This window comes from Pan troglodytes, chromosome 7, assembly GCF_028858775.2.
Source record: "Pan troglodytes isolate AG18354 chromosome 7, NHGRI_mPanTro3-v2.0_pri, whole genome shotgun sequence".
Lineage (NCBI taxonomy): Eukaryota > Metazoa > Chordata > Mammalia > Primates > Hominidae > Pan > Pan troglodytes.
In genome coordinates this window covers 127,922,809-127,949,941 of record NC_072405.2, presented here as the reverse complement: position 1 = coordinate 127,949,941, position 27,133 = coordinate 127,922,809, and the positions used below count along the sequence as shown (strand labels likewise).

The following is a 27,133-nucleotide window of genomic DNA, read 5'->3' as shown; positions in this document are numbered from 1 at the left end:
TCACGCCTGGCTAATTGTTTTGTATTTTTAGTAGAGACGGGGTTTCACCATGTTGGCCAGGCTGGTCTTTAACTCCTGTCCTCAAGTGATCCACGCCCCTCGGCCTCCCAAAATGCTGGGATTACAAGCATGAGCCAGCACGCCCGGCCTTTTTTTTTTTTTTTTTAAATGTACTCAGCACTATTTTAGGTAGTGTGGCAAAACAGATGAACAATAAAATATGTTTCCTGCCCTCAAGGACTTTATATATAATGTAGGTAAGGACTTTATATATAACATAGGTAATATAAGCTATCAGAGTGAAATAATGACATAAAAATACAAAGAAAAATAATAAGAGTACTTGCTGCTCTGATGGAAGGCTCTCAGTAACCTCACTCTCTGGGTCCCGGTAGAAAACCAGGCAGCTGGAACATCTACTTGTCTGCACACGAACCCTCATTGATCCTCACTGACTCCTAGTTGTACCCCAATTGGAATGATTCTTGTTTACTATCTAGTCCTAACAGGGCTTTATTATTGGGCTTTCTACAAATTAAAAACAGGAATTTAAAAGAATGAAAAATTGCTTGGAGTGAGAGTATTGAAAACTGATTTTAAAAAAAGGCCACTAATAGTGAGAAAGGGAATAGAAAGCCTATTACAGACACGACTCAGAAAGCAGAACAAGTTGGGGGTGCTGAGCAAAGGAGCAAGTGAGGTTTCCCCTCTCAGGCTCCCCTCTGACCATGATGTGGCCCTGTATGATGGCTGATAGCCATGTGCTGAGTTTATCATTAACAACAGGTTAATAGCTTCAGTATATATTTAATTAGGCTGGACACTGTGACACATTTGAGAAATCTTTCTACTGAAATTAGTTTAAATAAAACCTTTTGGCATGCAAAGGGAATAAGCCTCAGTTATCAGGACAAATCACAGCAGAGACACCTCATTTCCCAATCATCCTGGATAAATGAAGACTGACTCTCTGTCACTGAGCCTGCCATTGTGTGGTACAGACCATATTTTCTATATTATTATAAAATTATCATAAAATGTGATTTTTTGCAATATCATACCCTTTATGGTCATTCTTAAGAAGGAAGTTAGTTAAATTTCAAGCACGGTAACAGAAAGAGGTTCTAGACCAAATGCCTTATTAAATAGATAAGCTCAAATGAAAGTAAATGCACATTTCATGCAAGTCTTCTGTTTTAATATTTGAATGTAGAATTTCCCAATGTTCTGGGATAGTGCACAGCACATGGAAAAGACCATAACAGAATATCATTGCCCACACATATTTGAATTATTTTTAAAAAACTGTGTGTGCATATCTAGATTTTTAATAAAAAAGAACCATGATAGTAACACTGATTTCGGAAAAACTGGAAAGATGGAGGGAACAGGATCTCAGGCTTAAGCCATAGCACACTTTTCTTTTATCGATTCTCCATTTGTTTTGTAGGATTTCAACAGTGAAGGAGACCTGAGAAGCCATAAAATCAATCTCTCAAATTGAAGTTGAAAAAAGCAAATCATCTCTCACACCCACCCTGATTGGTAATAATTAACTTGGGAATACTTCAGTTACTCTTTCATTAAGCAGTTCTCCTAGATATCGAATTTATGTTAGTTTATTTATTGGATTCATCCTAAGCATTCAAGGTACTTTTGAAGGATATGAGGCAAACTGTTAGCATCATTTAACATTTATTGAATTATAGCATCCACATAACTTAGAGCAGACACAAGACTTAATGAGAAAAGCAAGACATTATTCCTGTTTTATAGAGAGTAACCAAGGCCAACAGGTAGAAAGAAGACTTGCCCAAAGTCAGACAGAAAATATTGAGAGGAGATTAGGACCCACTTAGGTTATTTTTGGTAGATTGCTCTTTTCACTTATACATAGCTGAGTTTGCCAGAAAAATAAATCTCAGGAATAAAGAAAATATACTGAACATGAACAGTTAATTGAGATGCTTAAGCGTAAACACATGGAGGGGTGGTAGGTAAGCACTTGTGTTGACTCAGCCATCATTCTGTTTGTGTGTGCCAATCAGTCTCTGCCAGTTGGTATCAGTCATTATCCAATGAGAGAAATGAGAGCTAGGAAAAGGGGAGTGAGCCCCGATTATCTTTTATAAGTATATAAATTGATGGCTATGGTAGGATTTTTCTCAATGTGGAAACTCGAAGTTCTGTGCCTAAGTTTTATTTCAAGAAACATTTTGTTTGTGTCAATAGATCCAGAGCCAATGGGTTCATTTAAAACTCTCTTTTATGATGGCAATGAATAAAAGAGGATCCTAGACCATCAGAAGATTTTAGCCTTGGAGCTCCCCACCCTCCTAACACACACAGATAGAGCTGGCTCCAAACTCTGCTGCTTCCATGGTCGTGGCTACCTACTACTCTGTTCCTACTTCATCTTCACTGTGATTTTTGTCCATATGTCAGACTGAAGCAGACTGCTTAGGGCCTTGGGTTGAGGTAGGGGACATCTTTCTCCAGGCTAGGCATTTCAACTGAAGAGGAAAAAAAAGTAGGAATAGGAAATGATGACTACTAGAGGTCAATTGATCTATTAAAAACAAAAATGATTATTTTTGACTCCTGAGTTCTGAAAATGTATTTGAGGGTTCTTCAACACAAGGAGCAAAAGAACAAAGAGAAAGGGGAAATCTTTGTTGTTTTATTGATCTGCCTTAATAGTATTCTTTCATCTTAGAAATAAGACGAGCTTGCATAGAAGCTGCTGTCTGTGGTTCGGTTTCTGAACTAGAAAACAAATCTTTTTAAAAATCAAAATCTGAGCATTTCAGATTAAAACATGATAGGGGCCAATACTGCTTTTTTGGTGAAAGCCTTGAATGGGGTGATCCAGTGAAAGACCCAATGACAAATTTAAAACAAGGGGAATAACAGTTCCTGTGCCCTGGCACAGGATGGGTAGTAAGCACATCAATAATGATTATATGAATTCCAAGTAGGATTAGTTTCATAAGAGATTGGCACATATTTACTTTGGGTTCATGATGGAAGGTGAAAATCATAATAAATATTTGGGGAATCAAGAAGACTTCATGGAAGAGAAGGCTTTTTAGAAGCATGTAAAGAATGTTGAAGAAGGAAATAGACCTAGGCAGTCCAAATATAGAGGTAGTATGGGTAAGTATATCTTTGGAGAAAGTTGTCTATTTGGCTGTAGGATACACAAGAACGAGAGAAAGACAAGATAATAAGAGCCTTATTGTGGGAGGTCTACAGCATTTGTACTTGAATTGGCAGTCAACTGTGGAGCCATTAAAGGTTTTTAGAAATGAATGTAATAGATTAGAAATTTAAGAAAATTAGAGTACAGACCCAAGAAAGACTGGAATGGAAGTAACATGAGCAATCAGGAGAATTCTGTAGTAGAATTAAGTGAAAAATTGTGAGACTCTAAGTTAATAAAGGGAAAACCCAGATGTCACTAGCTGTATTTTCAGGGAGCTAACAAATCTAGTGATTGCATAAGCCATAGGTCCCTTAGAAAATTTAATGAAAAATCTCTGGAAATCCCCCAGAAAAATACCACATTTACACATACTCAAAATGTTGCTTATAATTTCAGGGAGCTTATAGAACCTTGGGAACCAGGAACCCTTTAGGACCCTGTGAACTACAAGGTAAGCACATGTGATTCTGACTGATTTGATTGACAGTTAAAACATAAATCAGTTATAAAACAAAAATTACATACTATTTTGACATAAATGTAGGCCAGCATTTCCCATTTTTTTCCCCTGAATGCTGCTTTAGAAAGAAACTTCTGAAATTAAGAACCAGAAACGGAAGTGTATGGTGGTCACATGGCAACCTGGGCAGCTTCTGGGGCATTTCACTTTTTTTGTTTTTATAACCTAACACAGTTTATGGTCAAAAAAAAATTTTAAATGCTATGTACCCTGTTATCCTCCAGAAGATTAATATTCCATATCCTCATATTAAATGTTTTTCAGTAAAGAACACTGGTTTAACTCTTTTTACTCTAGGACTTCCAACCATTAATCCAGTGGTCTTCAGAGCCTGTCCCTGCAGCCTTCATCCAGAAATAACAGCCGTTCTCACAATCCATATTTTAAAAATGAGACTTAGGCTCCAGGAATATAAAGTTTCCTTACATCTGCCTTTACCTCTCCCAGCCCTCCTTGCTCTGAACCAGGAGGTACCTATTCTGGTCTTTGCTAACTAGCTGTGTGGTCATGAAAAAATTATGTGTCTCAGAATTCATATCTGGAGAATGAAGTTATACATTGTGAAGATCTATGCTCTACTCAGTGGTTCTCAAACTTGAGTAGTCATCAGAATCATCCTGAGGGCTTCTTGTAACAGTTTGTTGGGTCTCATATTAAAGTTTCTTATTTCAAAAATCTGGGTGGGGCCTGAGAGTTTACATTGCTTGTTGAGTTCCCAGGTGATGCCAGTGCTGATGGTCCATGGACCAAACTTAAAGAACTGCTGCTCTAGCAGTTTTGGAATCCTGTGAACTCTTTGTAAAATTTTTATTATTTTTATGTGTTTTCTTTCCAACTTTTATTTTAGTTCAAGGAGTACGTGAGCAGGTTTGTTTCAAGGGTAAATTGCGTGTCTTGGGGTTTCGGTGTACAGATAATTTTGTCACCCAGGTAATAAGCATAGTACTCGATAGGTAATTTTTAAATCCTCACCCTCCTCCTACCCTCCACCCTCAAGTAGGCCCCAGAGTCTGTCGTTCCCTCCCTTGTGTACGTGTGTACTCAATGTTTATCTCCCATGTGTAAGTCAGAACATGCAATACTTGGTTTTCTGTTTCTGCATTAATTCCCTTAGGATAATGACCTCCAGCACCATCTATGTTGCTGAAGAGGATATGATTACATTCCTTTTTTTTTTTTTTTTTTTTTTTTGTGGCTGCATTCCATGGTTTATATGTACCAGATTTCCTTTATTCAGTCCACCATTGATGGGCATGTAGGTTGATTCCTTGTCTTTGCTACTGTGAACAGGGCTGCAGTGAACATACATGTGCATGAGTCTTTATGGTAGAAAGATTTATATTCCTTTGGGTATATACCCAATAATGGGATTGCTGGGTTGAATGGTAGCTCTATTTTACTGTGAACTCTTATACTCTTTACCAGTTAAGTCCTTTCCTCTCTGGAGCTGGCAATTCACTTCCTAGCTGCTCCTGTTTTGTGTCTGATGCTCAAGTTCTTGATTCATTATTCTGAGCAATGGTTGCTATTAGTATTTTCTGAGGAAGATCACTGCATCCATCATAAACAATTTTTAAAATTTCAAATATGTACAGTCCATGCTGCTGCCATAGTATAAATACCAACTTTCTAGGGTACTAAGTATTGGATGAGCGCAGCCAATGTGCAGATAGACTTGGTGGCACAAAGGACCTATTTACATGCCATTTTTGTTGGGGCAGCACTGCCCTTTAGAATGTGACTGTTAGTATGGGTGCTGCTAGAAAGGATTCCCTCTACTCAAAATGCATGTGAACAACTTCTGCAGAGTTAATGCTAGGACAGAATTGTGACATTGATAAAGTTTGACTTTGGGGTCCCTTCACTTTGTATACAATCACTTAATAAATATTTACTCATCGTTGGCATATAAGGTATTAAGCTAGATACATCAGGGGATACAAAGATAAATCAGATCAAATCCTTGCCTGCAATGGAATTTACAATTCAGTACAAGACATAAGATGTGTACATCCATGGAGACAGTGTGTGGGGCTCCTGCAATATCAGCTGTGCTCAAATGACAGTAAATCTAATTACTACTTATGAGAACTCAGACAGTTTATGTAATCCCTTTCAGTCTCAGTTTCATAATGGCTGATAGGTAAAATAATAACCCATAGAATCAACTATGGCTGCATTGTGAAAACTCATATAAACCCATATTATTTAAGAAAACATATTCTGGGCTTTCCATAGTACTAGGAATATAGTAAATGTTCAATAAACGCAGCAGTTTTAAAACTATCATTGCCAAAGTGGAGAGTGATACATGTAATAGATAATTGTTGAGTGCTTACTATGTGTGGGATATTGGACTAAATGTTTTTCATTTATTATGTAGTTTAATCCTTACAACAAGCCTAATAAAATTGATCATATAATTTTCTCAATTTTGTGGATAAGAAAGCAGAGCTCAGGGACCTTAAGTAATTTGCTCAAGATAATGCAGCTTGCAAATAGCGGGAGCTAGTATTCAAACAAATTCTGGTTCCTGGGTTTGTATCCTTACCATTGTGTATACTGTTTCCTAATAAATACTCTAAGAAGACTAAACAAAGCATTTGGGGGAGGTCAGAGGTGTGAGCAAAAACTTCTAAGGAGAGCTTCTAAGAAGATGAAGGCTTAAAATTTGAGCTGGGATTTGAAGAAAGAGGAATTTTGGCTCTGTACATTCTCATCTTCCTTTTTCCTGTTTAATACATTTATTTATTTAATAAATACTTGTCCAGCACTTATTTTGTGACAGGCATTATAGTAGGTGCTGGCAGCATGACACAAGGTCCCTGATTCAAAGTTCATCCCTTCATGGAACTTATGATCCAGAGATGGAGATGACAATTTAACAGGCACTTAATGAGTAATTACAGAGGAGAAATTTAGGATGCTCTTCAATTCAGGAACTATGAGCTGAGAGCTTACTCTATCCCAGATTGTGCTACATTCCACAGGGATAGACCTTACCTGGAAAATATTGTTTGTTCTTCTTTATCTGTCTTGTTGCAGTTAAAATTTCTGTGATGCTAAATCTGTTCATGCAAAATCATTTATGACCCCTTATTTTTCACACTTGATCTTAGCCAAAAGGGTGAGAAGCAATACCTCTTATGTTTTAAGTAAATGAATGTGATAGGACGACAGCTTTTTTAAGTTATTGACCAATTTTTTTCTCCAAAATTTATCTTTTATCCCTCTCTTCCACCCTCTACTTCCAGTCATGCAGCTAAAGTTTTGTACATTCATTACCTAAGGAAATGGCTATTATACGGCAGAAAACTGGGGGAGAAATCAATCATTTTGGCTGTGGTTTTTAAAAGCCCGTCCCCTCAAAGAAAGGGTGAAGACTCTGGGCATAACCCCAATTATAGAAAAAACTTACGAGAAATTAGGGATCTAATTTCTGTATTCAGTAGGAAAAGAATTCCTGGACTGGGAATGCCTCCAGTAATGTCAGGAAACATAAAATGACTGAGATTAATTTTTTGCCACCTTAGCTGTAAATGAAGAATTAAAAATAAAAATTAGATTCAACGATAGAAAAATAAAGAGAAGTAATACGTCTTGCCAGATTGTATTTGTGGATGAATATTGGAATCCATTGTATTGATTCATGCTAAGGTTCACAATCTTTTCCAGATAAGTTTGAATCTCAACAGTGACTTTTAATATTATGTTAATTAATGCCACAAATATTTATTGAACATCCATGATGTGCTAGGTAAATGGCAGAGGGTAGTATCACAGTGTCAAGCAAGAATAAACACAGTTCTTGCTTACTAAACTTTATTTTCAAGACAGAAAGTCAATAATCAAATAATTACACAAATGCTTGTGAAATTACAAGTGTGAAAACTGTCACCGAGGAAAGATACATGAATTTATGAGGCAAGGGGATCATCTGGGGTATCTGAGAAGTCTCCCTGAGAAGTGGCATTTAAACTGAGACCTGAAAATGAACAGGAGCTAAGTACGTAAAACAGAAGGGAAAGAACAAGCATTCTAGGCCAACAGAATCAGGATTTTAGCCCTTCATGTGGTGGCAGAGCTACTAGATAAAAATTTAGGTTGGAGGGAGTGTGGAGAGAGACTTTTGCTCACAGCATGAGGGAAGCTCTTGCCATAAAAGGCCTTCCTGAGCATGAAGGCATGTTCTGCACATGGATGTGGCTTTTGCACGTCTTTTGTTATCTTTGTGCCCATCTCCCTGAGGCCTCAAAGGCTGAACTCTTCACCTTTCCCCAACTCTACTCCTGCTTCTGCATGTCCCATCTCAACAAATGATAGCTTCGTCTTTGCATTCTGTGCAAGCTAAAACCCTCCACATCATCCTTTCTGCTTCCTTCTTCCTCATCTGATCTATGTCCAATCCATCTCCAAGCTGTGTCAATTCTGTCTCATTAATATCTCTCACATCTAAGTCACTTCCCTCCATTCCCAATGCCACTCCCTTAGCTCAGGGTCCACACCACCCACCCTGACTTTATACATATACATATGGAGCTGCTTTAAATTGTTTTAAGAAGCTGCACCTTTCTCCCTCTCGAGGTTTTTATGCATATTTCCTCTCTGTTCAAAATCGTCTTTCTTTCTATCCTCAACTAGGGAATTCCTGTTCTTCATGCTGGATTTCTTTTCTATAAAAACTCTCCCTGACCACCAGCCATAACCGCCATGGATATAAGGTTGGCTTTTCCTCCTTCATGTTCACTCTAAATACTTCATGCTTATCCCTACCAATTATGCATCTGTTTAGACCTGAACTGTGTAACATGGTGGCCACGAACCACTGTGGTGGCTACTGAGCACCTGAAATGTGACTGAGACGAATTGAACGGTGCTGTACATGTAAAACAAACATCAGATTTCAAAAACCTAGTATGTTGCCTAGTAATTTTTAAGTACTTGTTTACGTGTTGTCACGATAATATTTGGGATATACCCAGTCAAATAAAACATATTATTAAAATTAACCCCACTTATTGCTTTTTACTTTTCAAAGTGTGTCTAACTGAAAGTTTAAAAGTATATCCATGGCTCATATTTGTGCCTTGCATTATATTCTTATTAGATGGTACTGCTTTAGACCCTAGGCAATTACAGCAGGAATTGGAAAACTATGATGGATGGGCCACATCTAGTCCTGCCACCTGCTTTTTGAAATAAAGTTTTATTGGAACACAACCAGGCACATTTGTTTATATTCCTATGGCTGCTTTCCCGTTACAATGGCACAGTTGAATAGCTGTGATAGAAACAATATGGTCCACAAGCCTAAAAGATTTACTACTTGGCCGTTTGCAGAAAAGTTAGTTGACCTCTTTTCTAGAGGGTTGATATTGTATTTTGTTTTTCATTGTGTCTTCAAATCATGTCACAGAACCTGACACCTAATAAGCACACAGTAAATATTTGCAATATTGGCTGACTGAGTAAATTTCTAATTGATATATGATTATTGAGTAAATACAAATTGAGAAGGATATTGCCAAGATCATCCCTAAAATTAGTTTATGACCCACAGCTATGGTGACCATGGGATCGAAATTAAAAATTGAAGTACAACCTGTCAAGTAGGTCTATACTTAGATAATCTTCCTACGCAACATTTAAAATGCAGACCATCCAAGCCAGAATGGGTGGTTCTCATTCTCATCACCATGGAATGTCTTGATTTTGGAATAAAGAAAGATATTTTAATTATGCCTGAAACAGGATAGAGTGTTGTATGAATTAGGAAACTTATCTTGTAGGTTGGATATTTGGAGTAAGGGTTTATGTCATAACAAACTCCACCGTCCCTCATGGTAGTAAATCCCATGGAAGTCTGGATCTGGTTGGTGTACATGAGAATGAATTCTTATATGTTAAAAATGGGGCTGAGAATGAGTGTTGGAATAGAATTAAGCACATCTTCACATTTTGATCCGAATATACTCCTGTCATTTGCTCTCTGCTCACAAATCTGCAGCTGTTAGAAGACGTGAAATAATTTTCTTTTGCTTTTCTCTGTCAAATTGTTGATGAACATGATTTCACATAATTGAAACAGCCAGAGTTACCATAGATGAGAATTGAATTTCAGGTCTTGGTTATGCAACATTATCTTTTCTCATAAGAAGCAGTCATTTAAAAAAATATATAACATTTCTCAGTGTTGCATTGGATCTTTTCTTTTTTTAGTAATTAAAGTTGTAGAAGCAGCTAGACATCCTTATTTCAACAGGTAGATTCCACAGGGCTTTTCTGAAGAAACCGTACAAGGCAGAGCATTTTCCTTTATTGAAGTCAATCTGGGAAGCAAACAAGAAAAGGAAAAAAGTAATATTCATATGTGATCAATATAGAAAGAGAACAATTAAGTATCTGGTGATTTTGCTTTAGGCTGGTTCAAAGAAACGAAGGATTATAAAGTTGATAAGATCAAAGACTGAGCGATCACCAACCCATCCACCATCTATCCATTTCCCAACAGTTACTTATTAAATTTGTTAAATTACATTTATTAAATTACTATTTCTCCAGCTCTGTGGTAGATGTTGTGAAAGACACAAGGGAAACGAAAGATAATCTTTACTCTTGAAGATTCACATAACGTTAAAACTGAAGGTAGTTTAAAAAATGATGTTATTGTAATTCTATGTTCTCTTTTCGAGACAAAGACACAGTTGTTAGGTATTTTGCTTAAGGTAATATTTAAAAATTTATGTGGTGGGCCACAGGGCTCTAAGTCCTAGTCCAATAAGTTTTCTACTATATTTATTGGGTAAGTCAGATATGTTTGTCTGCCTAAAAAGTTGGAAAATAAGTAATCCCAAGTTATTATGTAAGCAAGTGTGGGATCATCCTGTATGCCTGATCTGTGGGACATCCAAGAATATTTGCCATTGAGCAAGAGAATTCAAGGAAGGTTTAAGGGCAGAGGTGAGCCTGGAGCTGTACTTTAAGGAAATACAGAGCATGAGCTCATAAATGCTGGAAAGAAGACATTTTAGTTGTGGCAAACAAAATAAATAAATGCAGGGCAACAGAACTAAGCAGACATTAGAGATACAGAAAAAACGATACAATCAGGTTAAAAAAAGATCAACAAAAGTAGTGAAGATGGCCCTGAGTTGCACAGAGAGCCTCTGTGGAAGAGGTGGAGGAACTAGGTTGGGTCAGTGAGGTGAGAGCAGTTGATGTAAGAAAGCTGAATGCCTGCTGGAAAATTTTTTCTCTGAGTAAGAGACTAAGTGTAAGCCAAGCTTTTGGAAGATTTATACATTCCACTCCCACTCTAGAGAAAGACAAAACATTCCTCAAGGACCCAGAAAGAAACTCAAAAGAAATGAAAATCATTCTGGCAAATTAAATAGGGCAGTAAGTCTATCAGATTTCCTTTTCCATCTCTATATTGCACACGACTTCACGGTGTTTGACTAAAATTTACAAGTTTGGTAGGAAAAATCTAAGTGGGAATATTTGGAGAAAACCCACAGAGAACTAATAATATTAAGGATATACACACACTTACTTTCAGAGATAGCCAATTTCGATTGCCCTGGGGTTTGGATTTTTTTAAGGTTTTGATATATAGCTTAAATTATTGCTTATATAGGATGAAGTACATGCTTAAATGCTATGTTGTCACTATAATATCTACAAATCACTCAGCACACCATCACTGACAGTAAATATTTTATATCTTATTGAAAAATAATAACATCCTTATAAAATATCAAAATCATAATCCTTTTAGGCTCTTCCCCAAATCCTCCCTTGAGAGGCTTAAAAAATAATCATCCTTAACACTTCATCATACAAACTTACCAGTGAAATTTCAGTGAGTAGTTGTTTTGAGTTTGAATTTTAAGTTCTTTGAATTTGGGGTATGAAATTCTGTTCTCCATATCACCATTGCTGTGCATGTGGAATTAGTGTGAAAAAAGAATCTATAGACATCTACTTTCATTTATTTTGTTTTTTCTTATAATGTAAGTAGGAAACTTACATCTACATAAACGGTGCCAAATTACAGCTGTTTCTCTAACTCCATTTTTCTGCAAAAGATTACTGGTTTCTGCGACCAGGCTCTTTCAACTGCACAACAGTTGCTGCCTTTATTTGCATAATTAACTTGCCTGTTGGTGGAGGGAGATGATGTGAGCAGAGGCGAGCACAGGCACTCACTGTTTGTTGCAACTGACATAGTGAAGCAGCAAGGTGTAAGCAGGGTTGTGATTCATCCCCTATCTCCTGCAGCTTGGCTTGAGTAACTGACTGCCTTAACACCTCTTTAAGCATTCTTCCTTGTTCTTTTTCAAGGGCCTGATAGTCTATTGAGAAAAAGAGATGCAAACAACGTGTATAATGGAAGAAATGCTACAAAGTAGACAATAGTCATGCAGGATTTGCCCCTTTTCCCAAGTTGATAGAAAAGGTTGACTACTCATTGTAGTTCGTGTTGTGTACTCTTCTGAGAATAAACAAACATCTTTTGGTTGGCCTGTGGTTGTGGGGTTACTATCATTCTTGTCATCTTCAAATATAGGTAAGACATTCTGGACAGATGATGTTATGGCTAACAAGAGAGACAATTTTTACATGCTCATAAGCAACGTGGCCAACAGCGTGGGAACGTGGGCATTCACTTTTTTGGTAGTAGGGTGTATTAGAGGACATCAGCAGACTCTCTGAAAACAACTTGGAAATATGCTCTGTGAAGGCTTTGTACATCTTATTCATTACTATCCCTAATGCCTAGAAGGAAACCTGAATAAATGAATAAATGTCAAAATCTTTAAAATTTTGCATATGCTTTGATGCACAAATCCTAAGAATTGGAAGTCATCATGAATCTACTATTAAAATTTAGCTGTAGGAATACACATTATATTATTATTTATAATACTAAATGCTTGAAATGTCTCATTTAGTTTTATCAATGTGGGATTGAGTAAAAATTATATAACATCTCTATTATGGATTATTAGGCAGCCATGAATGCTGATATTGCATAAAAATATATAAAGGATACAGAAAGATATATGTGACTATTTTTATGAGTAGGCTGTAAAACAGTGCACAGAGTATTAATCCATTGTTATAAAATGATAAAATAAAAAATTTTTCAAAGGTTGTCAAAGAAGGAACTTTACCAGAGACTCAGGCACAGTCTCAAAGAACAAAAACTCTGAAATTTTAGTGACTTAAAACAACAATACCTGTGCTATATGGCTATTGTGAATCAGCAGGGAGGCTTTGCTCATCCATCACTCAGGATGCCAGGCTGAAGATAGCATTGAAATAAATGGTGTTCACAATGTCATATAGAAAGGAGTCCTGGAAGGTTTCACACTGGGAATTCATGGCTCTAACCTGGAAGTAAAATGTTGCTTCTATTCAAACTCATTGGTCAGATCCAGACACATGTCCCATCCATGCAAAAGAGAGCAAGACATTATAATCCTCTATGTAATTGAGTATGAGAGAATTAGAAATATTTTGTGAGCAGTACTAAGGATACCACTTACGGTCATCAGTATTCAGCTCACTCAGTATGTCCCTATGGAAACAACCCCAAAGTCTTATCCCGTCTTACAGAATAAACTTATCCAGTTTTATGGCATAAAACTCTTATGTCTATAGTTTCTGGGTGGTAACCAAGTGGTCTCTTTATCAGGTCTGGATGTGGCTCCTTTTGGTTATAAAATCAACTGAAAAAAAACAAAAACAAAAAAGGTTATCTCTTTCCCCTGACACTTAGTACAAAATAGCAGAATGGGGCAAGGTGTCTGTAATATTGCCAAGGCTGGTTCATATAAATTCTGATATTTTACTGCCAGTCCCCATTCCCTGGGATGAGGAAAGCTCTTAATTATGTTCTGATTTGACGCCTGGGGAGGGGTTCTCCAGTCCATGGCCCTTAATTTTGTTCTTTGGAGGTTCTTCCTTTTCTATTGTTGCCTTGGCTACGTCTGCAGAGTGTATTATAGAATGTACACTCCTTCAAGGATGAGAAGCTTTCTTAGTCTGATACTTGCTCATAGAAGTTCACGTACTTAACCATGTTAATGTTTTTGTCTTTACACAAAAGTTTTAGAAGGTTCATTATTTCTTTGGCTGTACAAGTTTCTAAAAAAAGTAATCAGCTTCTTTTTATAGTTGATTATGGTCAATTTCTTGTGCCAATAGCCCCATACACAGCTTTTTTGATACATGCTTCTCTGTGTTTTCTCTGAACTGTAGATATCTTAAGTCAGCTAAGCTTCAGTAAAAGAGCCACAGCTTCAGTCTTAAAAAAAAATTGAGTCATTCTGTCCATATGAAAGACTAACTGGGTTGTTATGTTAACCCGTTCAAAGGTTAAAAACTTGTGTGGAAACCATACCCTTGATTTATTCCTTGATGCAAGACTGTGTTCTTATCAGTCTGTCTCTAATTAGTGATAAGAAACAATTGCCTTGTCCAATTCTCCAAGTCTTCAAATTTTCTTGACCATCTCTGTTATCTTTCATACTTGCTTGCTTGTTAATTCGTTTTTAGCTCATTGTTTTATTGTAGTATTTTGTCAAATGAAGCCAACAGTGATTGACACTTGCTAGAAGTTCTATTTTTCAATCATTTTGCCTATAGCTATAAGTTCACAGAGGACATTACCTTCCTTTTAAGTTTTCACAGGTGACAATTTTACAAAATAGCTCATTTGTGCATAACATAGATTGCTGTCATTGCAGCTGCAACCGAAGATTCGTTGCTGCCTGCCACCTGATCACTGAGCCAATGCCACAGACTTTGTTTTTGATGTATTACTCCAATTCTTTTTTTAAAAAGATGCTTTAAAAAATTGGCCAGAATAAGAGAAATCTAGTTTTCAGTTTTGTAGACCCCTGAAACTTGATTGTTATTAAATGATTTTGTCCCAGGCAACTGGAATACACATTCAAACTTCTAAGAGATTACAGAAAAAAGTGCTGATTTGTTTATTTAAAATTGAAAGTCCACCTAAATGACTAGAATATCTGTATTTTCTAACTTAGAACATATTCCGTGGGTCAATGGATTCCAGAAACCAGTGTTTTAATCTGAATGTTTCTTCTTTTTGTTTTCTTTTTATTTTTGGAGATAGAGTCTTGCTCTGTAACCTAGGCTGGAGTGCAGTGGTACAATAATGGGTGACTGAGACTGGAACTCCTGGGTTAAAGCAACTCTTCAGACTCAGCCTCCCAAGTAGCTAGGACTACAGGCACACACCACCATGCCTAGCTAATTTTCTAATTTTTGTAAAGATGGAGTCTCACCAAGTTGCCCAGGCTGGTCTTGAATTCCTGGCCTGAAGCAATCCTCTTATCTCGGCCTCCCAAAGTGCTGGGATTTCAGATGTGAGTCACTGAACCCAGCCTGACTCCTTCTTGATGACTTTTAATGAATTCCTTGATCATTAGTGGATACTATTGTGGGATAATTCACTTAATCTTTGAAGAATCTTGATCTCCCTTTCGGTACCATAGAGCTCAGCTGTCATTGCCCAGGAGACTTTTTTTTTTTTTTTTTTTTTTTTTTTTTTTGAGCAAAACAGAGTTTTGCTCTGATGCCCAGGCTGGAGGGCAGTGGCAGGATCTCGGCTCACTGCAACCTCTGCCTCCTGGGTTTAAGCGATTCTCCTGCCTCAGCCTCCTGAGAAGCTGGGACTACAGGTGCATGCCACCACGCCCAGCTAATTTTTTGTATTTTTAGTAGAGATGGGGTTTCACTGTGTTAGCCAGGATAGTCTTGAACTCCTGGCCTCGTGATCTGCCCACCTCAGCCTCCCAAAGTACAAGACTTTCTTTTGGATAGGGTTGTCTTTCTGCATCTCATTTTCTTGGGGGGCAGAGAAAGATGACAAATGATGAACATGAAGAAATGCTTTTTGGGCCGGGTGCAGTGGTTTATACCTGTAATCCCAGCATTTGGGGAAGGTGAGGCAGGCGGATTACTTGAGGCCAGGAGTTTGAGGCCAGCGTAGGCAACATGGTGGAACCCAGTCTCTAGTAAAAATACAAAAATTAGCCGGGCATGATGGCGCATACCTGTTCAGCTACTAGGAAAGCTGAGGCATGGGAATCACTTGAACCTGAGAGGTGGAGGTTGCAGTGAGCTGAGATTGCGCCACTGCACTCCATCCTGGATGACAGAGCAAGACTGTCTCAATTAAAAATAAAAAACAACAACAGTTTTCATATAATGTGTTTTTACAATAATAAAACTGGGTAATGGTATATAGTGAAAATTGGAGGAGAGAATGGAAGAAAATGTTTTTGCTGGAATGGCCAGTAAAACCATTCTAAGGTGGGGATATTTGAGCTGAGACTCACAGGAGGGGAAGAAGCAATCATAGAAGATCTGAGGAAAGAGCAGTCTATGCAGAAGGAACGGCAGGTGAAAAAGGCCAGAGACGTGAAGGAGCTCAGTGTATTGGAAGGATAGAAAGAAGGCCAGGGAGTTGGGAGAATGGTAAGGAGAGAAGTATGTGGTCATGTCTGAGAGGCTGGCAAGGAGTACATTGTGTACAGTTTTGCTGGTCATGTTGGGCAGTTTCTGTTTTACTCGAAACCCAGTGGAACCATTGAAAGCTTTTAAGCAATGGATCAATTTGATCTGTTTTACTCTTTAAAACGATCATTCTGGCTGGCTACTGCATGGAGAATGAATTCTGGCAGGGGAAGAGTGGAAGCAGCCCATTGCAGCCCAGCTGTGAGAAATTAGTCATTTCGATTGGGGTTGTAGCAATAGAGATGGTGATAAGTGGTGGGATCTTGAATGTATTTTGGAATTAAGAGTAGACAAGATTTGCAGATAGATTAGATGACAGATGTGAAGAACAGTGAGAAAATAAGGGTTATTGCTAGTGTTTTGGCCCAAGAAACTTGATTGGTGGTGATACCAGCAACTGAGAGATGGGGAAGATGGCTGTGGGTAAATCAAGAATTTTATTTTGGAAATACTAAATTAGAGATGTCTATTAGACAGCTCAGAGGTGATGTCAAGTAGGCAGTTGGGTATATAAATCTAGAGCCCAGGGGAGTGGTAAGAGCTGGAGATAGAGATTTATGAGTCATCAGTACAAAAATGTTATTTTAAGCCATAGAAGAGGATGAGATCACCTAGAGAAGGAATTTGGAGAGAAAAGAGGGTGGAGGACAGAGTTAAGGGTTAGCAGAGGCGGAGGAACCAGAAATGGAGTCCAAGAAGGCACAAGTTTCAGATTAGAAGAAAATCAGGTGTGAGTAGTGTTGTGAACGCTGAGTGGAGATATTTTTGCAAGAAGAAAGCCATATGCTGAAAACTGACTAATGCTCTATCCCATTTCTGCTTTATATTTCTCCCAAACACCCACAATACCATGCCCCTCTCCTTAGCATTTGATTCTACTGGAAAGGAGGTTAATTACAGAACAATAATTGTTTCCATTTTTTTTCTTTTTCAGTCTGCTATTTTAGGAAGTGGATAAAATGGCATTTTGACAGATCTGGAGGGTCTTGGATCTACCTTTCAACATTGGCATTACTGATATTAGAGTACCACCACTCACTAGCTGTGGAGATGTAGGAAGATTACTTAACCACTCAGAGCCTTGGTTTCCTCATTTGTTATGTGAAGATGACAATATCAGATGACAGGTTTGTTGTGGGGATTCATTAATGTAATGCATACAAAGTGGTAGCTCAGTGTCTGGCAGAAGGTAAGTAGATCACAAATGGTAGCTTTTATTATTTTTTTCCCAGATGATGATTGGCTAACTACGGAAATGGATCACTATCAAGCAATCCTAGAAAGATGAGTAGCCAAGATTTGCAGATAGATTGGATGACAGATGTGAAGAAAAGTGAGAAAATAAGGGTTATTTCTAGTGTTTTGGCCCTAAACATAGTTAATTGTTTAGAACTATGTTGGAGAGATAATATCTACATATTATTGCTGCAGAATAGAAGTTAAACAATCTATAAACCAAACCCTGCTATTGCCCCTGTGCCCTCTAGCAAACACCCTATATCTTGTCTCTTTCAGAGACAGGATGTGTGAAACTCAGATCAGTGATGTTTTAAAGATGGAGCATCAGTGATAGAAACATACTTCTGTGTTTCTCTGGTGAAGAATGATCCAGGCCTGTCTTTGAAACTGAAGTTTCAGGCTGCCAGTGAGCAGATATAGTGAAGATAGAAATCCTTGCACAGCTGAAATCGGTCATGACTGCTGTAAAAATAAGCAGGAATTTCCCCACCTTGGGGCAGCACACAAGCCTATCTTTCCCTCTGAAGCACAAGAGAGTGGGTCAGGGATATAATTGAGCAAGTATCTCAGATTCATTTTCCAGGAAATGAAGCCGTTAGCCCTAGCTGCTCTGTGAGGATCCTTTGTTAAACATGACGAGTCCTCTGAAAACATTACAATTCTGCTATGGTGCCTCTGTGCCAGCCACTTCTTTATCTGTGGAGGGAGTTGGGTGGCTGTGGCTGCTCTGGAGTAGGGTAGGGGGTCATTGATGATGGAAATATATCAATCCCCTTCCTTCAAACTAACACCTCCATCTCTTCAAAGGCATCCATAAGGGTTTGGAAATTATACCCGTATAACACACATACCTATTTTTCAGTTTAAATGCAACCTTTAATTTAATTTTCCCTCGAGGAGAGTTATCACTTTGGCCTAATTATCGAAAAAAAAGTAGCAGATTGCATTATTGAATCCCGAATCTTGACTGCATTATTTATGATCTCTGTGAAATTGATAAAGTTGGTTTATCTCTCTAATCCTCAGTTTCCTCATCTATAAAATGGAACTAATAACGGTTGCATAGCATACTGTATAGACTAATACATTAATTCATACAAAGGACTACTTAGCACTATCAACTTAGTACTATTAGCTCCTTAATAAATATTTATATTAGGGTTCTCTAGAGGGACAGAACTAATGGAATATATATATATGTTTAAGTTTTATATATATATGAGTTTATTAAGTTTTATATATATATATATATATATGAGTTTATTAAGTATTAACTCATATGACCACAAGCCCCACTATAGGCTATCTGCAGGCTGAGGAGCAAGGAGAGCCAGCCTGAGTACCAAAACTGAAGAACTTGGAGTCTGGTCTTCAAGGGCAGGAAGAATCCAGCACAGGAGAAAGATGTAGGCTAGGAGGCTAGGCCAGTCTCTCGTTTCACATTTTTCTGCCAGCTTTTTATTCTAGATTCTATGGCAGGTGACTAGGTGGTGCCTACCTTTAAGGGTGGGTCTGCCTTTCCCAGCCCACTGACTCAAATGTTAATCTCCTTTGACAACAGTCTCACAGACACACCCAGGATCAATACTTTGTATCCTTCAGTCCAATCAAGTTGACAGTCAGTATTAACCATTACAATATTGTTGGATTGTTTGAGCTGAGGAGTTCGAGGTTGCAGCAAGCCATGGTTGTCCCACTGCATTCTAGCCTGGGAAACAGAACAAGATCCTGAGTCTAAAATAAACAAACAAACAATAAGTAAGTAAATAAATAAAAGTTGAAATTTTTATCTGTTATGCAAGAACACAAAGAAGCTCATTTTTAGGAGGCGTTTTCATATTGTTTTCACCAGTGTTATTTTATAGATCTTTGGTGGTTTTAAAACTTTATTCCATCCTCTCTGATGCTTTAAAAAAAGAAATACCATGTTAGGAAGATCTAGCAATCTAGCTGTATGATATAATAGAGGATAATGACACCTCCTCTAGTTTTATATTTATGAGAACATCTAACACATCAAACAAAGTGTCAACACGGAGCTGGAGTCATTTAACTGAGTATGTTTATCTTTAGGGTGTTTTCAGCTCTGTGTAATAGGAAACAGTGACAGAAACTGGCTTAAATAATAAGAAATTGTATCGCAGAATGCTCAAAGTCCGGAGGTAGCATTGCTTGGCCGTATTCCAAAGTGCCCATTGTTTCCACATCTACGCCATCCCTTCCTCAGAGGCTTGTCCTTGCCTTTAGTCTTCTCCCTCTAGTTGCAAAATGAATATTAGAGCCCCAGGCATCATGTTCAGACGTGATTCTAGAGAAAGAAGAAGGGCCATGTTTTCCTTAGGTCTCTTTCTTATAGGAGGCTACTGATGACCAGAAGAAATTGCTGGCATTTGTCAACCTTCTGAACAATTCCTACAATTTTCATTTATAGGGCAGCTTCCTTAGGATGTAAATGGTCTCAAGGCTTCAGCACACAATCGTTTAACAACATGTCAGCCCAGCACACTGAGGTCCTCTCTCCCCTTTGTCCCTACTTTTTCCATATAGGTAATTAGACATTTCAAAATGTGTTACTTGCAGAACTTCATCCCTGCTTCCGTTTTTTTAAAATCAATTTTAGTTATCTGTCACAAGAAACAGAAAACAACTCTGGCTGATTTAAACAAGATATACATTTATTTTCAATGTACTAAACTAGTTCCAGAATGATCTTGAATTTTCTTTTGCTAGACAAGACATTATTGGGACAATTGGCAAATTCAGAATAAGGTCTGCAGATCAGATCATAGTGTTGTATGTAACCTGATTTTGAAAAGTAGGCTGTGATTATGTAAGATAATTATTTTTTAGTAAAAACACAATGCCATTTTAGGGAAAAAGCATCATGTCTACAATTTACTATTAAACAGTTTAGAAAAACTACACAGAGAGAAAGGGGGGGAGAGAGGAGAGTGAGAAGGAGGGGGAGAGGGAAGAAAGAGGAGGACGAGGAGGAGGTCAATGTAGAAAAATATTAATATTAGGAATCTGGCCAAAGAGATATCCAGGAATTCTTTGAATTAGTCTTGCAACTTTTGTATAAGTTTAACTTATGTCCAAATAAAAAAAAATGTTTAGTGATACAAGAAGATGAAAAGTAAGATTGCAGTGAGGCAAAAACTTGCTTTAATACACCTTTAATACACCTCTAAAGACAACGAGGAGGATACTTAGTGAACAGCTTAAGAGCAGACTAGATTGCAAGAGATCCTGGCTGAAAGATTTCAGAACAGGAAACCATGGTCCAATTCACACCCCAGAGCTGAACCCCATGGACAATACTGCCACCACTACGGTGTGCCACACATTGCAGCTTACCCTGCTGCTGTAGCTGGCACTCCACACTTTATACCACCACCAGCACAGTTGCGGTGGCTGCTCTGGATGATTCATCTTTTTATAACCACCACCCATGCCATAGAATTATCTCTAGTACCTCTGCTTTTTAGATTCACATTAAATTAAAGGTCCAGGTGCAGAAATCAGATTGATAGAGCCCAAGTTGTGGGGCTATCTCTAGGTGCAAGGGAAGGCTAGTAAAATGAGTATCAGACATTTTCAGTCTCCACAGGGACACACAAATTGTGCTTTGCCCACAAAGGGAGGGATTCTCCAAGGAGGAATGGGTTTCAGCTATTATGCAAGAATGACACATGAATGACAAGAATGACACAAGAATGACAAATGTTCGTTACAGAATAGTGTTTGCAGTTCTCTCCCTTAGGATGTCATAATACTCTGGGCCTTGCTCTGTTGAAGGTAGAAGTGAAGGAAAATGCATTTCCCTCAATCTGAGAGGAATAAAGTATTTAGAGATGTTGGATCTTACTCTTACATATACTCATAGTGGGGTTAATATGGAAGAAATTATTCCTGATGAGGTTTAACCACTTCTGACATTACATGAAAAATGGGAACGCTTTGTTTTCAATTGGATTAATTTTTTCAGAATATCCCTTATTCTGGACATTGATATCTTGTTTTGTTTTCTCCCACACTTTTAAAGGTTTTTTCCTCTTGTATTTATTTTTGTAAAAACCATTATTCTATATGAGGTTGACATTTTTTGTTTCAAAAGATTTTCAACTCTTTTTTTTCAAAAAGAAAACCCGGCCCTCAGCTCTGGTACAGTACCTAGTGCATAGCAGGGACTCAAAGACTTTTGCTTTTTATTCAAATCTTATTTTGTTATATAATGTAAATACAATTATATAACATTGAGGTCCTACTCTGGCCCAGAAGTATAAATGCTGTTTGTGGTTAGGCATTAAGAATACTTTTTTTTTTTTTTTTTTTTTTTGCCCTTGGTATCTCATTGAAAAAGGAAGGCTCATACTTCAGCTAAGGAAAAAGCATCTGTGTCATAATTCTTAAGAACATAGTATTTTATTTTTATTAATGTTTGCCATAAAAATGATTAGAGGAAAAAAGCGAGATATGAAAAATTGTATTCTAAAAGTATTTGACATCTGGTTGGAATTGTTATATTACTTGATTGTCAAAAGTTTCTTCTGAGAGGTTGAGGGAATTTTAACATTTCATTTGACAGTGAGATCTGAGATGAATTTAACTGCCTTCAGTAGTGCTGGCCTGCTCCTGAGAGAGAGATGATTGAGAGGGAGGAAGTAGAGAGGAGGAAGAAGCCTTTACTCACACTCCTTGAGGAGTGATTCAGGTGGACAGCCTGAATTATGGGATTTATTGGCAGCAAGTAAGTATTGTCTGAGTGGATTACTGCAAAATGCTTTAGCTGGGGATGGCTTTGAAAACCACTCATCAATTACAGATGGTACCCAGTATAGCAGCAGGAGTACCCTTGCGGGCTTTTGTCTAGGAGAAACCTGTTATCTCCAACCTCTTCCTTCATGGGTGACCCTTCTAACCCAAAGACCTCAACTGTTCATCAAAAACCTGCCACTCAGAACTGCATATCAATTATTAAACAATGTCCCATGCAGGACAGTGACTTTAAATTATCTTGGAAATGATAAAGACCAACATTTGTCTTTGTTAACATGCTGAGTGATTCTGTGGTCTCTAGTCACAGGTGAAAGGATCAGATTTGAGATTTCTAGACACCAGAATCACATTAGGGTTAAGCAAAACTCCATATTTTCCCAGAGAAAATTTAGCCAGAAATGTTGCTTATTTGAGATGAGAAGTAAGATGAAGTGTTCTAACATGGCGGAGCTTGATATGCAAATGAGCCCATCTAGGGACAGTAGGGATTGGTAATGTGGGTCTGTGGATGCCTGGAAGGCTCACAGAAAGACTTCAGGAATTCCTGAGTCTCTTCAAAGTGTAAGCAAAATTTTGTGTGTATTTTCTTATTTGCATGATATAGCTTGGCTGTGTCCCCATCCAAATCTCATCTCGAATTGTAACTCCCACAATTCCCACGTGTCGTGGAAGGATCCCGGTGGGATTCATTATGGGGGCAGGTCTTTCCAGTGCTGTTCTCATGATAGTGAATGAGTCTCACAATATCTGATGGTTTTAAAAACAGGAGTTTCTTTGCACAAGCTCTCTTTCTACCGCTGCCTCCATGTAAGATGTGACTTGCTTCTCCTTTCCTTCCACCATGATTGTGAGGCCTCCCCATCCACGTGGAACTGTGAGGCCAATTGAACTTCTTTCTTTTGTAAATTGTCCAGTCTCAGGTATGTCTTTATCAGCAGTGTGAAAATGGGCTAATACAGTGCATTTATTTTTTTGAAGCATGTCCATACTTTCCATTGGATTCTCAAAGGGATTCAGGACCTGGAAACTTTTTGAAATACTGCTCCATAGTAAATGGCACAAATCTCTCTGAATCAAGGATGTCTCTAGCCTTAGGCAAAGCTAGGTTAAAGGACAGAACAGAGAGTCAGCCTCTGGAGTGCCCTCTATAAGGAAAAAGAAAACATTACTAGAGTAAGTTGATAAAGTATAAATTCATCTCACTCCTACTGGACACTGCCCTTGAGTGAAATTAAAAACTGAAAATTTTTTGACATATCTTTTGAGCATTTTTGTAAAATACGCATGTAGCTATGGCCAAAATTCTGGAATAAAATGGTACATATAGCCTTAGGTATCTTGGCTCTGTTTCTTAAAGGAGTCATATTTACAGAATTGCAATTGTCCAGGTGCAGTGGCTCACACCTGTAATCCAAACAATTTGGGAGGCCCAAGCAGGTGGATCACTTGAAGTCAGGAGTTTGAGACCAGCCTGGTCAACATGGTGAAACCCCATCTCTAGTAAAAATACAAAAAAAAAATTAGCCGGGCATGGTGGCGGGCACCAGTAATCCCAGCTACTGGGGAGGCTGAGGCAGGACAATTGCTTGAACCCGGGAGGCAGAGGTTGGGAGGTTGTGGTGACCCTAGATAGCACCCTTGCACTCCAGCCTGGATGACAGAGCGAGATTCCATCTCAAAAAAAAAGAAAGAAAGAATTACAGTTGATTAGCCACAAATAATTTCTAAAATGTTTTTGCTCACATCTCTCATAAAAATAAAAGAATATCCATGTCCTATCTTATTTCTTATAGCTGCCAGTACACCCCCCAGTTTCCTCTTATAACTGTTTCATCCAGAATCCTTCACGTGGTTACCCTCCACTTTCTCTATTCCAGTCCAGGTTGCTTATTTTCTTTTCTCTGGCCTTCTCCCTGTTGCTTTGCTCGTCATCGTGTGGATTGATTTAGTTGTTTTGGCTCAGTCCTTCCTTCTGTCTTCTGTTTCTGGATCTACCCCTCTCTTCTTATTTTCCTGAGGCTGCATCACAATATTCTAGTGACAAAGACCGCCTTTAAGGAGCAGAAGAGGTGAAGAAACCAGGGAAACAGGAAACACACAATCCTAAATCTTGTTTTGGGGCTGAGTGTGGTGGTTTATGTCTATAATCCCAACATTTTGGGAGGCAGAGGCGGGTGGATGACCTGAGGTCAGGAGTTCGAGACCAGCCTGGCCAACATGGCCAAATCCCGTCTCTTCTAAAAATACAAAAATTAGCCGGTGTGATGTACATGCCTGTAGTCCCAGGTACTGCAGTGGGGAGGAGAATCACTTGAACCTGAAAGGCGGAGGTTGCAGTGAGCCAAGATGGCACCACTGCACTCCAGCCTGGTGACAGAGCAAGATTCCATCTCAAAAAAAAAAGTGATTTATTTTATTTCTTAATTTTTAAACATATAATATGCCTTCCAGGTAGTTTTGTGATTTGGAAAACCACAAAAGAAAACTAAAATGTTTGATGCCTTCCAGAATTTTTTAGAAAAAGAATTCTGCTTCAAATAGTGAAATACATTTGTAAGTGAATCAGACTCTGGGTAGTTTTCATTAATATAAAGTCAGTTTCCTCCCAGCTCCACTCACAGATGATAGGCTCATATGAATCTTTCTACAGGTATCAGATAGTATGCTAGATGATGGTGAAATGGAGATGGAAAGGCTCATCCCAGCTCTCAAGAACTGACTGTCTATTGGACAAAGAGGTAAACAGATGATTACAGTATGTGAAGATAAGTGTACCACGGTGGGTATGTATATTGGGCAATGGGAACTCATACAAGTGTTAAATCAAGTTTAGCCTAAAGCTGCCTCCATATATATTTAAGTTCAGTCTAATGGTTTTACTGTACATCGTGACCTATAACAAGTGGAGGTGTAAACAGACCGTAGCCTACACTTGTGCCAGTCATGGAGTTTTGGCCAATCAAATGTAGCCAACTGTTTGAACCGTGTTCAAATAAGGCAAGTGCTGAGCTGTAACCAATCCAGCTGTTTCTGTACCTCATTTCTGTTTTCTGTATGTCACCTTCCTTTTTCTGTCCATATATCTTCTTCCACCACGTGGCTGCGCTGAAGTCTCTGAGCCTATTCTGGCTCAGAAGGCTGCCCAATTTGCAAATCGTTTATTGCTCAATTAAACTCCTTTAAATTTAATTCAGCTGAAGTTTTTCTTTTATACGAAGGAAGCATCCACATTTGCCTACAGGAGATGAGCCTTAAGCTAACTCAGAAAATGAATAAGCCTTAGGCAAAGGTGAGAGCACAAGTCACACAGAGGTCACACGGTGCACAAAAAAATAGGCATGAGACAGTATGAGAAGGTATGAAACATGGAGATGAGGGGGTGGGAATTAAAACAAAATGTGACTGGCTAGGTAGTTTGAGTTTACACAGTAAGGGATCTTTGTTTTCCCATGAGGTATTCTGAAACTTTGAATCACTCTTCTATTGCTACTACTGCAGTGGTTCTCAGTGTGTCATGGTGACTAACTGGGTAGGCTCAGAGGTCAGACTGCCTGAGTTCAAACCTTTCTCTTCTTGCTACTAGAGTGCCATTGCACAGTTTGTTTACCTGGCTTCTCCCTTCATCAATTTCTTCTATAAAATGGGGATAGGCCGCCCTTTATCAATTTTCTCTTCTATATATTGGGGATAGGCCGGGCGCGGTGGCTCGTGCCTGTAATCGTAGCGTTTTGGGAGGCCGGGAGTGGCAGCTTGGAGCACTTGAGGTCAGGAGTTAGAGATTAGCCTGGCCAATATGGTGAAACCCCATCTCTACTAAAAACACAAAAATTAGCTGGGCATGGTGGTGCGTGCCTGTGGTCCCAGATACTCTGGAGGCTGAGGCAGGAGAATCGCTTGAATCTGGGAGGCAGAGGTTGCAGTGAGCCGAGATCGCATCACTGCACTCCAGCCTAGGTGAAAGAGTGAGACTCCATCGCAAAAAAAAAAAAAAAAAGGTGTCGAGGGGGGCAATATCGTCCCCTTCACAGGGTTGCAGTGAAGATTTAACCCATGAAAGACATTTAGAGTTGTACCTGTCATAGGTATTACAGTGCAAAAACTATTAACTCTTATATGTGTCCCTTTCAAACATCAATAAAATGAATGTTCTGCAACATTTCAACATTTGATCTTCTAGCAATATTGGCCTTGGGGGAAGATTAGTGGATCAGACACATTTGTACATGTTGTAGGATGAATAGTGTCAAGGTTTCTTTATTCTACCATATTTCCTTACTTGGAAAAGTCATGATACTCAGTATTTACATGTTATTAGTATCTGAAGATTGTTGATAATTAAACTATTATCAAGCACAAACATCTTGGCATAAATGAGTATCAAGGCTGGGAGGACTGACCCAAAAAATGGGTCACAAACCTGGTAAGGTAAAAGCACAAAATGGACAATGAAAGAACAAAAATTAAATTGGCCTGCAATACAATATATGGTTTAAACTTTGGTCACAATATAAATAATATGTTTATTGCTTATAAAAACACTTTCACGTGATAGAGGTACAGATGGAGTATGTTTTATTGTTAAGCTTAAATCCAAGATAAGGAAATCAAGGTACAGATTAAGACAAATGTGACAACTTTTGTTTTATTGTCCCTCCCACACCATCCTCCACACCCAGCTCTGTAATGTTGTTATTGAGAAGGAAAGAAAAGTCTGAAATCCACTTTGGGGAGTTGCATAACTTTTAGGAGAGCATTTGCTATATTCCTCAAGAAGTTATAGTCACTGGTAGTATCATTCACTGGCAGTGCCTGCTATCCAGGGTGGGGAGTTTGCTTGA

The 27,133-nt window shown here is 38.4% G+C and overlaps 1 long non-coding RNA gene across 1 annotated transcript; it reads left to right on the top strand.

Annotated features, from left to right (window-relative positions):
• The first annotated feature begins 1,434 nt into the window (after nt 1-1,434).
• Nucleotides 1,435-25,908, top strand: LOC104007733 (uncharacterized). The gene is made up of 5 exons (XR_682013.4): nt 1,435-1,545; nt 3,602-3,656; nt 17,212-17,404; nt 22,105-22,266; nt 24,946-25,908. It is a non-coding gene; the product is annotated as an uncharacterized LOC104007733 (long non-coding RNA).
• The last annotated feature ends 1,225 nt before the right edge of the window (nt 25,909-27,133 follow it).